The sequence below is a fragment of the Channa argus genome, chromosome 17 (assembly GCF_033026475.1).
Source record: "Channa argus isolate prfri chromosome 17, Channa argus male v1.0, whole genome shotgun sequence".
Lineage (NCBI taxonomy): Eukaryota > Metazoa > Chordata > Actinopteri > Anabantiformes > Channidae > Channa > Channa argus.
In genome coordinates, this window is record NC_090213.1 from 11,339,208 (window position 1) to 11,354,038 (window position 14,831).

At 39.6% G+C, this 14,831-nt stretch overlaps 1 protein-coding gene across 4 annotated transcripts in view; it reads left to right on the forward strand.

The window, feature by feature from the left end:
* Positions 1-2,474: 2,474 nt before the first annotated feature.
* The window catches only part of LOC137102985 (disheveled-associated activator of morphogenesis 1-like), a 40,252-nt gene continuing 27,895 nt past the window's right edge, over positions 2,475-14,831 (forward strand). For 2 of the 4 annotated variants that reach the window (XM_067482946.1, XM_067482949.1), the window contains exon 1: positions 2,475-2,632. The gene's annotated coding sequence lies outside the window, so the exon portion shown is untranslated. Of the gene's footprint in view, positions 2,633-3,008; positions 3,031-13,359; positions 13,791-14,831 lie in introns of those variants that run through there. The other 2 variants (XM_067482948.1, XM_067482947.1) reach the window with 2 other exon arrangements.

Sequence of the window (14,831 nt, forward strand, 5' to 3'; positions counted from 1 at the left end):
AAGTGTCCATTAGCCTGTTCTGAAGCTTGAATGGGTGAGTTTTATGTGGAGCGTGGTAGTTCCCTGGGCTTTATCATGAATAGAATCTGTACATAGTGTGAGGACATATGTTTTGACTGTTTGCTGTATAAAGAAGTGAGCTTTCTGTATAAATGCTGTACTCCGAAATTCAATTCTGTAAATGTGAACAATAAAACAGAATCTCTGGCATGACTAATGTATTTCTGTGTTGTACTATACTGTAACCTAAAGTTGATATATAATCTCTGTGTATGTATATCTAGATATAATGAGAGACTATTGTTTACTTTTTATCACATTAGCTCAAATGAATGTATTTATAGATTTAAATAATTTCTGTACAATAATAAAGATTTTTATATCAGGCACGTAAAACAAATGCTTAGAAATGTTTATAGTGAAATATGACGGTTTTGTTTAATAAGAATGGGCCATTCAGATTAATTGATTAAGTGGAAGTCTCAGACGCAGTTAGTCAGTTGAGAAATGGTGAGTAAGGCTCACACTATGTAACAGTGCTACATAACTAATTATACGGTAAAACGTATCAGCATTACTTTAATGGTCAGAATTTTAAAGGTAACTGAATGCTAAGCTAATATTATTCTAATGTTTGGTATTGAGGCTTTCCATAGTTCGTAATTGCACTAATTTGTGTAGCTTTTCAATAATATATATATTTGTGAAATTATTTTTGACAATTTGGCAGACTTCAACTAAAATCTAAAATAGCAAAATTGTAATATGATTCCATGAGTCATGGCTGCATTTCAGTCATGTGAGTCGGGCTGATGTCCAGATTGACAATAGCTGTTGGGAGCTTTACTGTCTTGAACATAGGATTTAGCTCAATGGACAGATGCCCACTGAAAAGACAGGATGTCTATGCAGCTTCAAAAGTCCTAAATAGCCTTGAAATTGATTTTTAAAAATAAGCTCTTAAATGTCTTAAAAAGTTACATTTCGAATAGAAGGTACTAAATTTTAAGGCAATGTGTAACTCATGAGCTCAAAATGGATCAAACTAGTTCACATTGTCTCTTTTAATCAGTTCTTCAATCTTGACTGAGTCTAGTTTTGTATAATTAGTCACCTGTATGTTTAGCCAGATTCTGCAAAGACGGATCTTTAGCACCCTCCTTATTTTTGTGGATGTGGGGCCCACTGTGAGCGGTAAACTCATGATTAGAGCTTAGGTGGTGCTTAATTTATGGAAATTTTGGTTAGTTGGTTTGGTTGGTATTGACTCATTTTAATTTAACCCACCTTTAAAGATAAGGTCTGCAAAGGGACCTACCAGCTGTTCCACCCTGAGCAGCAGATCACTGGCAAAGAGGACGCTGCCAACAACTACACCTATGGACACCATTAGCAGAGAAATCATTGACCTGTAATGGACAGGATCCATAAACTGAGTGATTTTAGTGCATGCAGTTATTTCTTCAATGACGTATGATAATTATAATCTTATGACATATAAAGAATTTATTTATTAGGAAAGTTTACTATGCTTCAAACCAGTTTACTCAAATTATCCTGTTTATCTCTGTGCCACCAGAGGGCATCAAATGATCTAAAATGATGTACCTGCTCATTTTAAGCTCATTGGGCCTGATTCACCAATATCTTGATTTAAGTTTTTTCTTAAATTGGTTCTTACTAAAGTTTCTTAGACAAGTCTATTATGGATTCATTATGTTTTGTTAAATTGAAGAAATTGTTTGTACCTGTCTTCTTGAGATAAAGAACACAGTGAGTAAGTTCAATATGCATTCTAGTGGTTTCAATTTAACACAGTTTAATCGCACATCAGTGCCTCATGAAGGGCATTAGACTTGAGCTGTGGGTCAATACATCCCAAAACAAATTCTACAGAATCATGAATGGCCACACAAAATCTAAAGAGAATGGAGCACTGCACACCAAATAGAAAAACTCACCATGATTCCTATTCTTATTGCATGTCTGCTAGAATTAACAAATGCACTTGTTAAAGTCCCTTTTTGGCTGGGATTAGTCTGTCATGTCACAAATCCTGCTCATTCATGCGTGCGTTCAAGGTTGAAGGTTCATTTCAGAGTAAAACTCTGTTTTATAATGGAGGGGGACTTAAATAACGGCCATCACATATTTTCAGGTTCCCATATTCAAAGTGCCTGCTGAAGTAACATTGTGGTAGCACTTATTTTATGAATTAACCAGCTCTAATGTGGATTGCAAAGCAGCAGTTAAATACGGTTTTGTGTTGGCCTTGTTGATTAAGCATTTATAAATACTACAAGAAAAGAAATAAGTAGATGAACCACAATCTTTACAAAACTGCAAAGCTTATGCTTTGGTTTCATTCACCTTATCCAATACCAGAGTTTCCACGGTTTTCAAGAAGGGAATTGTTTGCTTTTACTACAACACCCATGAAGCATTGCTGCGACAAATGGTCGTGCATGCGCATTACTACCTCGAGTAACTTGATGACATTACGAACAGCCCGGAGCAACCAGTCGGAGAATTTATCTCCTTGCCTACAGGATAGTGTTCCTGTTTTCTTTTCACATCTCTTCTTATTTCATGATCTTGTGGACACGGAAAGAGAAATGTTCAGCGGGACGAGGTAATCGTGCTGTAGTTTGAATGAAACTCTTTTCATAGCGGCTGAATTGGTCCTCGGGTGAGTGGCCACACCGGGCCGTGTCGTTGCGGTGTTGGTGGTGACCTCCGCACCGTTGTGGCCAGTTAGTGCCACAGCCACCATTAACATGGTTTAGCTAGTGTCCAGAGCTTCTTCATAGAGCTGCGGCTGCAGTGACCTGGTCCAGACAAGAGTCGTGTGACATTTGCATCTGTTTTGCAAAGTGTTTTTGTTTTGTCCGTTCTGTGTTTCTGTGGGGGGAGCTGACATGAACCGCACCTTCAGCGGCGTCATCTCCAGCTTTGAAAAGGCGATCGAGGATTGACCCCCAGGGTCCCCCGAGAGTGGTTCCCCAGTCAAGTAATTTAACCTCAGTATACGTAAGGGGTGTTTAAAGTCTTTAAGTCTCTTTTAGTTACATAACGTTAACATAATCCACGTTTTATTTGTTAACCAGCTTCTTAAATGTTACACAATGCTTGGATCCCAGTAGTAATAGATAGGAAGTGAATCTTTAAGTTATGTTTATGACTAATTATTTGACTTTATGTGTGTGGTTTGATGGGAACTGGAGTTACAGACATACATGTATCCGTGTTGTCGTAAACACACTGTTTAAGTGCTTTAAAGAGGCATTTCTCTTTATTAGTTGCTCTATTGTTGCTTATTTACTAACCATTGCTGCATTACGCTAATAATGTCCCAAATCTGCACAACCACTTTGTCTGTGAGGCTCTAATGTGTAGGCACAGTATACAGACCATAGCTCCATCAAATGGCTTCTTTAACATTCTTTTACAGATTTTGTGTTAATCGTGTTGTTGATTTGAACTGGCAAATATGCTAACAACAACTCCGCACTTAATATTGTTACTTCACCTGTTATAGTATAGGTTAATAGTTACTTGTATCACCTTGTTGACAGGTTGAGAGTTTTAAATCAGTCAGGAAACACAAGACAGGGATTTCCACATTACAATCATTCTAGTGTTAAGCGTATAGTTGGGTGCTTATCAGAAAACTCTTGCATTTCAAAGAATTAAAATGCTCTAAATCATCGAGAGAGCCTGCATGTGCTTAAAATGAACCTGCTATGGTGTGATTTGCAGATATGTTTTGACGGTAAACATGAAAGAAGCTTTACATGATGGACTATGTTGGTATTTTGTCCACAGTGGTAATACTCAGACAGGGAGTAGGCTGGTTACATGTCAGTGTTGACAGGCTCTGACAGTCAAATTACTCGACTTGTTTTTCTGCACAGTGCGGATTATTGTTGGTGCAACTGCATGATTTCCCAGGTTCTTAGTGCTTTAAGTAAGAGTCTTATATCTCAGTAGGCCGATTCATCACAAACACATCAGTATTGGCATGCATGTTTTGTTCTATATAGCGCGATAAAAGTGTAATATAATTCTGAACAGCTTGTGGACATGCAGAGTAGCAGGGCACTAAAATCAAAGTGGCTAAATGTATAACAACAACATAATTTTATCATTTACATCTGCTTTTCCTACTGTGTCATAAAACATGTCTTTCAGTGATGTGTTGAGGGGCGAACTACCAGACAAGCCCATCTTTGTTTACCTGGATTGTTAGCTTTGTTCTTATCATGTACTCCTACCCTGAAGAAGAGCAAACACAATAGGCAATGCATGTATCTAGACAGTAGGCGAAAATGATCTGTGCTATTTCTTCTTATTAGCTGTTGTTAACAGCCATCCCAGTCACCTTTACCCATCATAAGCACAAGTGCCACATTATGGTGTTGCTTCCCTTTCACAAGCACAGCCTCTGTCTGCAGCAACTACTGTCTGGTTTTTGTTGGCGCCAGTTGTTTGTTGACGTTTCACATCATCTGCCTATTGTGACAGACATGAACACGCTCTGTGCTGACAAAATTTGTCCTTGGTGAAATGGACTGTGCCTCAGTTCCAGTTGGCACTGGTAGAGAAAAAGAACACACAATAATCAAATGTATCTGCACCGGTCGCTCACATTTCTGTATTAGTGCCGGTCCAAGTATGACAAACTTGTTCTGAAAAGTTTTATAACTACCACTTAAAACACTGGTAAATATGTGATGGTATATAAGATGGTAAGGCAAAGGCAGTCGTCCACGGACCACAGGGTCAGTGGTTCGATCCCCGGCTATACGTCGAAGTGTCTGGGCACTGAACCCCTAACAGCCCATTCCCGTCCCCAGCTGTGCAGTGCCGGTCCAAGCCCGGTAGAAATTACGGAGGGTTGTGTCAGGCATCCAGCGTGAAAACTGTGCCAAATAACATGCAGACAATGATCTGCTGTGGCGACCCTGAACTCACGGGATAAGCTGAAAGGACAAAAAAAAAAAGACATTTCATCTGTTATGTTTGAACACACAGGGGACAACACCACACATGTCAATATCATGACATATAAAGCCAGGTTTGCTTTAATTTCTGACCTTTTAAAGCTATATATATATACACAAGATGGTAAGGCAACAGATTAATGCGATCTCATTTCAATCTTCTGTTCAGTACTTGCCTAACTGAGCAACTAACAACAGTCAAATTCCCGATCTATAAACTGAGGCAGTGTATTTTACCTGTTCTTTTTTTCTCCATCAACAACACTTCGGAAGTTTTTCTGAAGATCTGGGTTAATGAACTGAGTGATAAATTTCACAGGGCTGGCAATGCAGCAGTGGGGTGGGGACCTTGTTGCCTTAAGTTAGGAATTTTATAAATTGAGAGAGTACACGACTGCACCAACAAACGGGTGAGGCTTAAGAATGGCAGTAGAACAGCTGAGCCCAGAAGACCTCCATATATCAGCATAGTTTCTGGATGTTGTGATGGCAATAATGTAGAGGGGCCACAGCTGTGTAATTACCGTTTTTCTCCTATGGGAATAATAAAATACATACTTATTTACCATGGCATTTTTCTTTTCAACATATCTGGCCTTTTAGGGTTATAAATTGTAATTGTAAATCATGCACTGTGGGTGGAAACAGGCTTAACTATTTCATATGCATTAAATATGTTAAAGCTTTCCTCCTTTAAGTATTTAACTGCTCTACATTTATCATAAATTTGTATGGATTGGCACTGTCAGAATGGTTATTGTTTCAGGAGGTGGGAAATTCAGCATCATTCAACATATGTACCACAGTCATCTGACTCGGTTTGAAAATTGACATGTTGATAGACATTATGTTGCAGCTTCTACACAAGATTTGGCCAGTGTAACTATTTATACCTTCACAATACAAATGTGTCCAGAAACCTTTTTTCAGTCTGTGTTTACATTGGTGATGAATTGCTTGGGGAGGGGATAAGACTCCTCCAGGTTATTATTGTTTCCACTTCATGTTCTCAAATCAGGTCTCTGTGTATGATTTGTAGTGGATCCTGTGGTGTAAACTCTGAATCTGTAGCATTCTGCTGAACCGCCGCAACAATAGGGCTGTATGACTGTTTGAATGTGCTATTCTTTGTGTGGTGTGCTTCACTTGGGCCAGACAATGGCTCATTTAGCATCCCATCTCTGCCGAAGCTTGCTCTGTCACCATGGCACCCCCCACCATGCCACACCCTGCCCCCAGTCCGGTCCGACTTTGCACTTGCCCTCGCTGTTGGGACAGCTGGGCTTAGTCAGCCATTGTAGGCCACCCTTAAGACCCAACCTCACATTTTGAGAATTTTTGCTTTGTGTCCAATCTGAAAAAGTTTAACTTAAAACAAAGACCGACTCCACTTGTTTTAGAAAAAAATCATCCTACATTTTGCAGATTACAAAACCTAGAGTAAAACAACGGAGGTGATTTTTAAACAAAGTAAAAGTCACTGTATTATGTTGATTGTTTAGGCGTATTTGATTTAAAGATCCCAAAATACACACAGATACATTCAGATAATTTAGCTTTTTTTAATATGCGGCTTCTTAAAGCTTCACTTGACCGCATCCTTATTATGGTATTTGAGTACATTGTTTCATTAAATAAATTTTTTTTCTCAACTTTTATGTTAGTATAGTAGTTAAGTATACACCCAATGATTGCACACTGCTTGTCCTCTCCCAGGACTGTTGACTCCTGACCTTTGATTGTTTAAAGGTGAAGGGGCAGTGCACCCTGTTTCCAGCTCAGCCACTCAGTGCTGGCAGATATTTAATTATTGGCTGACAGCTCTCAGACCTTCTGGTGAGTAATGGACCTGTTTTGGTAAGTTATTCACTCTTTACCAGATTTGCTTAGCAGTAAAAAAAAAAAAAAAAAGAAGGATGTGAAGTGGGTCTATAACAAAAACCGATAAAGGACAAGCACAATCTCTATGGATGCAATGCACTGTCACTTTTTTTATTCTCTGTAGTTTTGCATTCTAATTAATACGATTCTAAAATGTAAAGAGCCTAACGTTACTGTTACAGTGTAGTGGTCACTGGTGCTGCAGCATAGACTCTACAGAGCAGGTTCTCTTCAGAGAAACATGCCTTGATCTGCAGTGGTATGCTTCTATAACTAGAACTGGGTGACCTATGAAATTATATTTTGGGCTTATCCGAACAGCTGTACCCTCACAAGCACAGAACAAGCTGTGCTACTTCTGATTCCATTTGACATAGTTTTCTTTCTGGGAGTGGAAGGAGGTAAAGACTACATAATCATGGATGTGTAAAATGCAGCACCTAGTCTTACAAACTGATTGATGACTAATATTTAAACAGCCAGATGTTTAAGAAGGAACCAGCTTTATTCTTTGGATAGTACAACACACACACAGAACACAGAGCAATCCTTCTAACTGAGATGTTGGTTTGGGAAGTTGGAAGGCAGTTTCATAGGCCAGAGGGGATTCATGTTTCAGTCCTTAGATGCCTCTAGCTCCTTTGTCTAGGTCAATTTTATTATTGTTAATTCTAAATGAAGACATGCTGGAAATTAGAAATCTGCACAGGTTTGCAGTTTTGATTGATCAGCAAGCTCTATATCTTTATTTAACATTATTGAAGAAGAGATACCAGCTATTTGGTTGCCAGTATTTTGTCAGAAGCACATTTATGTACCAGCCAGTTCATGCTACTACTTGCTGTCACTTTAATTACAGCTGTATTATGGAAAACTGACAGGTGTTCAACATATCAAAGTGAACCCAAATGAAATACTAGATTTCAGAACATTTCCCATATGTGATGTACTATCAGGGCATGTTCAGAATGAGAAATAATTGCAAAAGATGCAGAAGGGGTCGTACCCATGGTGTGTTAAAGGCACTTGGTCACTTAATTTCTATTTCTACAAACAAAATTAATTCTGTTCCTGCAGATCTTACAAGTCTTAATTTCATGCCTTCAGGATATATATATTTATTATTTTTCAGGAACTATGTGTGGATTTAAAAAAAATATGCTGTGCATCCTGTTTTGATTCATCTCTTTGGGTAGAATAGGCCAACATGCCAACAAGTTTCTTGCTCAGACACAAACCAAAGCATGTGTAACATGCTTTGAAACGGCAGACAGATATCAGATACAGCCGCAGACCGTGCCAGAGCATGGCATGCTTCTAAAATGCTGCCCCGCCCTCCAGGAAAAAAATCCTCAAGTTCTGACAAGTTGTTGAGCAAAAGAGCAAGAACAGAAAATTTTGTTTAGACTATATATTTATCATCCATTCAGGTGCAACCTTATCAGCTGGCAAGGATTAAATGTTGGGGAAATTTTAAAACTTTAGACCTGAAGCTAACTTACTTTGCAGAGCAAACCATCATGATTCAAGATAATCTGTGTAATTTAGGGAAATAAATGTATGCTTCTTAGGTCTTATCAGTTTCTTTCTCTGTTGTTGGTCATTGGTATTTGTACCAAGGTAATGTAATTTCACATTAACTGAGTTGGCGTGAGTAGAGCTAACTACTCTAATCTCAGTCATGCACATTCTTATTGAATTTTTAAAAGCACCGTTGTTTCTTTGCCATATCTGTTGTAAGGCATGTTGTGACTTCTTGCAAATAACAGTAATGAAAGCATAAAATAATGAAGGGCAGTCTAGTTAGAGACTGAAACTATATTCTTCCTGTCATCATACAGTATATGGAGATGGAAGCTTTCTGTCTGAAATAGAGTCACAGTAGTCACCTTCTTCCTTCAAGAAATGAAGGTTTGGTTGCCTTGGGCAGGGTTTTAGGCTGTGGCTACGTCAAACAGGTTCCCACCATGTAGCACAGCTGTGTGATAACATTACTGTAAAGAAGCTGTCAAAACACCCATGCAGTTAGTCGAAACCAGCTGCGTCAACAGCTAAATATTCCACAGGAGTGATTGGATTACAGCTTTTAGTGGCAACTATTGTATGCGTCCATTTTTTTCTTCCTCACATTTACTTGTACTTGTGTTATGATTAGAGGTGATCTGTTAACAACTCATCTTTCTTTTCTGTCTAATTTAAGAATGATTTATAGATTCTGTTCCGCGGGACATTACAGTGATATAAGCAGAATATAACTAATTATTCAGCAAACTATCCCAATATTTCCACGTTAAAATGCTGAAAACAGTTTTGTTTATTTCAGTTTGCCTTTTGCAGTTGATAGCAGAGACGCCAGAGGGAACAGCCTGTCAGGTTGTTCCTGTTAAACGGCAGGTGTCCTTGTTAATGTCCCTAAACATCCTTTTTGTGCAGTCTTGTGTAAATTTTGTTTCGTCCTTGCATTGCTCTGCCACTCATGTTCCTAGCTTTATCGTTTTGTGTTTGTTTCCAACTTCTTTGGTCATAGCTTGTTTTTTCTTTTCTCAGATTGTGACACTCTGAGATAAGCAGCTTCTATTTCAGCCCTCTAGCCATACAAGATGGCCGCATACCGCATGCTGGCTTGGTTTTACCTTAGACTTTGCCTTTGTGTCAGCAATGTGTTCAGCTGGCCATTAGCCAGTGTTATATCCGTATTAGCAGTCAAACATGAAGCCAGGACCTCAAAACCTTTCATATGCGTTGCGTCTTAGGGCATCTGCATGTTACATGAGCTAATAGGCACACAGTGCTTTAATGCTGTCTTCACTCTTTGAGCAGACAGTATAGTGATTGCAGTATGCCAGAATAATATTACTCTTATTTGATTAGTTTGTTGATATGCTACCCCTACTGTAAAGCCTCGTGCTGCCTCCTCTTTCTTATCTCAGTGCTTGAAACCTTAACCACTGATTTTGCAGTGCATTAGGCTTGGCCTACATCTGGAGGGATCAACAAGTTAAGCCACAGCTTTTAACCCTTAAATTCTGTCAATCCGTTACAAGCACGTTCACTGCAGCTGCATCCATTCTCTTTATAATATTTTTGCAACAGTGTCTCTTTCACATCTACCATAAAAAGAGCTTTTATCTTTGTACCTATAAAGTCTTCAGATTTTCTAGTGAATAAAGAAGACAGGTTACAATTTAGGAAGTGAAAATATAAAGGACACATTTTGTTAGTACTAGCATTTGTCACTCCATTATGTTAATTTGCTCTTATTCTGTATGTATTCTCTAATGATATAAGTTAAACATGTAAATAACCTGGGGAAAAAATTATCCCTACTATGAGGCTGCATTATTTTGTCTAGCATATCTAACCTGTTTTGTTTAGTATCTTTACTTGGACCTCCATTTCATGTTTTCAAATACTTGGCTGTAAACTAGAGATTAGTAGATGCAGAAATTCGTGCACCCCTTCTGGGATGGAGCTTTCTATTTCAGAGGGTAATTACAAGCTTTCCAGAGGGTGAGTAGAACCCAGTCGGACCCTACCATTTAATTTGTGATTGTTAGGGTCTCCTACAAGGGAAAGGCTGCATTAGTGGAATTTATGTATATAGCCCCACCCTGAAAGAAACATGTGTACAGTGTAGTGCTGTTGCCTTCCATCATTATTCATAATATAATGTTCCCTTATCACACATTTTCTCTGGCAGCAGTCTGAAGACTTATTTTAGGAGCTGTTAGTCATGACTCAGTTAAGAATATGCTTATCAAGAACTTTCTGTTATTTATTTATTTTAAGACCATCGCACTGAGATGCTTCATTCAGGCCTTTCTGGACACGTTTGTGACTGCTTTTTAGTTGCCCAGAGCCCTTTTCATTCTTCGCTAACCAGACTTGCAATCGTGGCTGAACTTAACAGGGTCATCTTCAGAGTGCAGTGACTCAGATTTCTTTGCTTCTTTGTTGTACAAACTAATTTTCAAGCTGCAGCAGCTTCCAATCAGCTTTATTCCTGTCTGTTAAAAATGTTCTCATAAAAGCAATAGTTTTTAGTTTGACACTGATAATATAGTTTTTATCGCTGGGCTTAATGGCATATACCGAAGTGGTATTGATTCTGTTCATTTCTTATCATGCCTATGTTTATGTTTTGTGCCTTTTGTATTGCTAGCTTTTAAAAGGTAATGCCAAAGCAACATCAAAATACTGTCTGTTCAAAATCAGAAAAAGGTAGTAAAGATTTGTCTGCCCTTAGTGCTTAATAATTAACAAAAGTTCAGTAAAGAGGAAAGAAACATTCACACGAAAATTTTTGAGGTTTGAATTTCAGTTAGGAGTTAGTAAATTAGTAAATACATGTGTTTTGCACTTTAGCAACCACTTTAAATGTCTAAGTGTCAAGTGAAAACACTCAAAAGACCCCATTGAATGTGAATAAGCAAATAGACAATAAATATCTTGATATCATCCAAGACACCATGGATATGCACGTCATTAACACCGTATAGAAATTAATTCACCGTCAGTGTCCTCTACATTCTCTGGTGCATTTACCTGATGAACTCAAGATCACCAAAACACAACTACCGGAACTGTATTGACATGGCCGGTCTGTCCTACCACAACATTAGCCCTCCGTGGGACCAGGTCCTGTCTGTTATTCCAGCTGCATGACACTCTTTTCAGAGGCACGAGACCAAACCCTGTACAGCTTCTGCTGTTATCCATTAATGACTGCACTGGTGTGTACAACACCAGTCCTGTAGAGATAAACTTTTTCACATACGCTTTGTATCTTTGTCTACAGTGCAGCATCTAATGGGGAAGTTTAACATCTAAGATGAAATGTGCAGTACTTAAGAAGGTTGTGATCCATCAGCGTTCAAAAATTGGTAAATCTTAAAGCAGCAGGCAACTTTACATTTTGGAATTTCTGAATTGCAGCTGTTGGAAGACTTCAGTAGACTAGCAATCAAGATGGTGACATTACTGACAAATAAAATGTTAGGAAAGTGGCCAGTTTGTACAACTACATGTCAACACATCAATAATGTTTGGTACGGTGAGTGGGGCCGGCTGTAGCTCAGTTGTTAAAGCCAGTCATCCATGGACCACAGGGTCAGTGGTTTGATCCACTGTCCCACCTATATATGTTGAAGTGTCAGACACTGAACCCCCAATAGCCCTTCCCATCCCCAGCTGTGCAATGCCAGTCCAAGCCCGGTAGAAATTGGGGTGGGTTGTGTCAGGAAGCACATCCGGCGTAAAAACTCAACATGCAGAAAATGATCCGCTGTGGCGACCTTGAACTCACGGGAAAAGGCGAAAGAGTCTGTTACAGTCATATGATACCATGTTTCTGACAGATTGGTTGATTTGTCTGACAAGACCTTAATGAACAACTACCACACTATGACGTGTTGTTACGCTGATGCACATTGGTAATGGCTGAGTCACTTCTGAAGAACAAAAAATTAGTGACTGATAGATGACACCTTCTTTGTCAACACCTGCACAGAAACCTGCAGGGTCTGATTAGGAAAGATGACTTCTGTTCTCTTATGAGAACATGTCTGGATGATTTGTTAAACCAATTCTCACTTACTCGCGTGTAATTTTAGGGCTGTTGTGTAGGATGAAATAATCAAATTTTGCTGTATGTTAGAGTTTATCAACCAAATTTTGGAGAAAGGGAACAATAAAAAGCTTAGGTTTTCAAAACAATAACTTTATCAATTTTTTTTCTTACTTAACATTAGAGCTGTGGTCTGACTGTAATAGTTTTTACATTTCTTTATAACTGGTTTTCTCAAGTGAAATGCTGAATTACTGTTTACGTTTGAAGTGAGATTGATGAGCATATTTCATAGGAAATCCAATTCCTTCCATTTTCCAATTCATGCATGTGTTCACTATGATGCAATCTAGCTATGTTTATAGAGTGTTATATAGCTGAGTGTTGGGAGTCAGTAATTAGCAGAGATGCAGGAGTTATGCTTGTGCTGTAAATCATGTGGGAGTGTCTGGGATTGTTTAGATTAAAATGCTCTGCATATTTTGTCAGTTATCTCATTGTTTCCAGACTGAAAAGATGCATTAGTGCAGTATTATAACTTGCTTTGGCTAAATATATTTTAGTATATGCTAGGAGTGAAGACGATAGGATGTTGCATGTACTTTATGAGTCATATAGAAAGTAATATTATTAGTATGCCTATCACACTTTCACTGCCTTTCATCTCTCCCCTTCCACACCCACGTTTACATTATGTGCCTTTTACACTTTACCGTTGCTAGCCTTGTGTAGCTCTCAAAACAAGCCCTCTGCAAACAAACCTTAAACAAGTTGTCCAAGGCCAGTGCATTGTAGGGGGAAGGGGGATGAGCTGGGCGGTGGCCAGGGCTCGGCTGCATTCACATTAGTACTGGGAGTGTTGAAAAGGGGAGTGGCCTGGAGCCTGTAACATCTGTGCTTGTCCCCTCTTCCCCCATGGCATTCTGCAGTGAAAGGCAGAGAGAAGGAGGCCACGGAGGGAAACGATACGCTGAGAAGTTCTCGCTGGCCAGCTGACTGTTTGCTAGATCTCAAACAGCAGCAGCTCATGCTGTATGGCACGTTTATCCCATGCTAACCCCCTGTCATCAAAGGAAAACAGCTTCGGTCTAACTAGGATATTCTTCCCGGCGGATTTTGACAGGCTTTGAGATTTAAGGTGGTTATTAGCCACTCCGACCACGAGTAGATGACTTTGAACCTGTGTGGATTTAAATAACTTGCCGGGGGAATGCGCTGCAGCATGCTGTGTACAGGCATCGCTTTTTTGTCAACAGTGAGGGAAGCTGGATACTGCAGTGAGTTGAGGATATAAAGGGAATGCTCCTAAAACAACAGAGACGAGCTCACTCCTGGACAGGGTAAGATGAGCTTAGTATATGTGCCTGTTCTACCCTGTAATCAAATGAGGGGTGGGAAAAGCCGGCTATCTGCTAACTGGAATGTGTGTAAGTACGGACTGCATGTGACTGGTAGATAGTCCGAGGCTATCATATCAGCCTCTGTGCGTATGTGTGTGCATAGGGAGAGTTGGGGCTGCTGGTTTGCTTTGTGACTCCCAAGGATATGTGTCAGATTCCACTCACCAAGACATAGGTGATTGTGTCATGTCTGTCTAATTGGGAGGTGTTGGTGCGGAAAATGGTGTTGCCGTAGTAACTGGGGGGAGGGGTGGATGACGGGGCACTCTAACCGAGCCCTGGGGCTGATTTTGTGGTGAGAGAGTAGTCCTCTGTATATGGGGAATGCCCCATAATGACACGTCTGGTCTGTAGGTACAGTGAGGTGGTTGTAGAAATATGTGTTCACATAGACACAGGCTACAGGCTTCTACCTCCCACCAACTCCTCTGAGGTTTGGCCAATACAGCCTGTTATCAGTGTCAAATGAGTGTGTGAGAGAGGGAGAGGGGGTGGCATACTTTTTTTTTTTTTTTCCATCATGGGGCCGGAGTGCAGATAATCAGGTCAGTCAAAAGGAAAGTCACCTTGAGCAGAGATGGTCTGCTCATTCTCCATGCTTATTTCCTGTCGCTACCCATCCTTCTCAGGTTCCACTGTCACTTCCTCAGGAACTCTCAAGAGACCATGTATACTGTAACACATGTGAAGACTATACTGACCGATGTATTGCAAAGCACTGACAGCTATTCTTTGTAATTCTCCCGGATTTCATGGTGCCGCTAAATAATGGCAAGCTAGATTTTACCCTGTAATCCTTTATGGTTTTGTTATTTGTTTTTGTCTGCTGAATTAGAGAGGCAATCCTATTTTCTCCCCTATAAACATCCAGAGCAGATTAAAAAGGACGGTAATGTGTGGTGGGGCTTACATTAAATCACCCACCCACCAACTTTGCACCCATCACCCACTGCTCGTGGTTACCATAGCAACTGAAGAAGA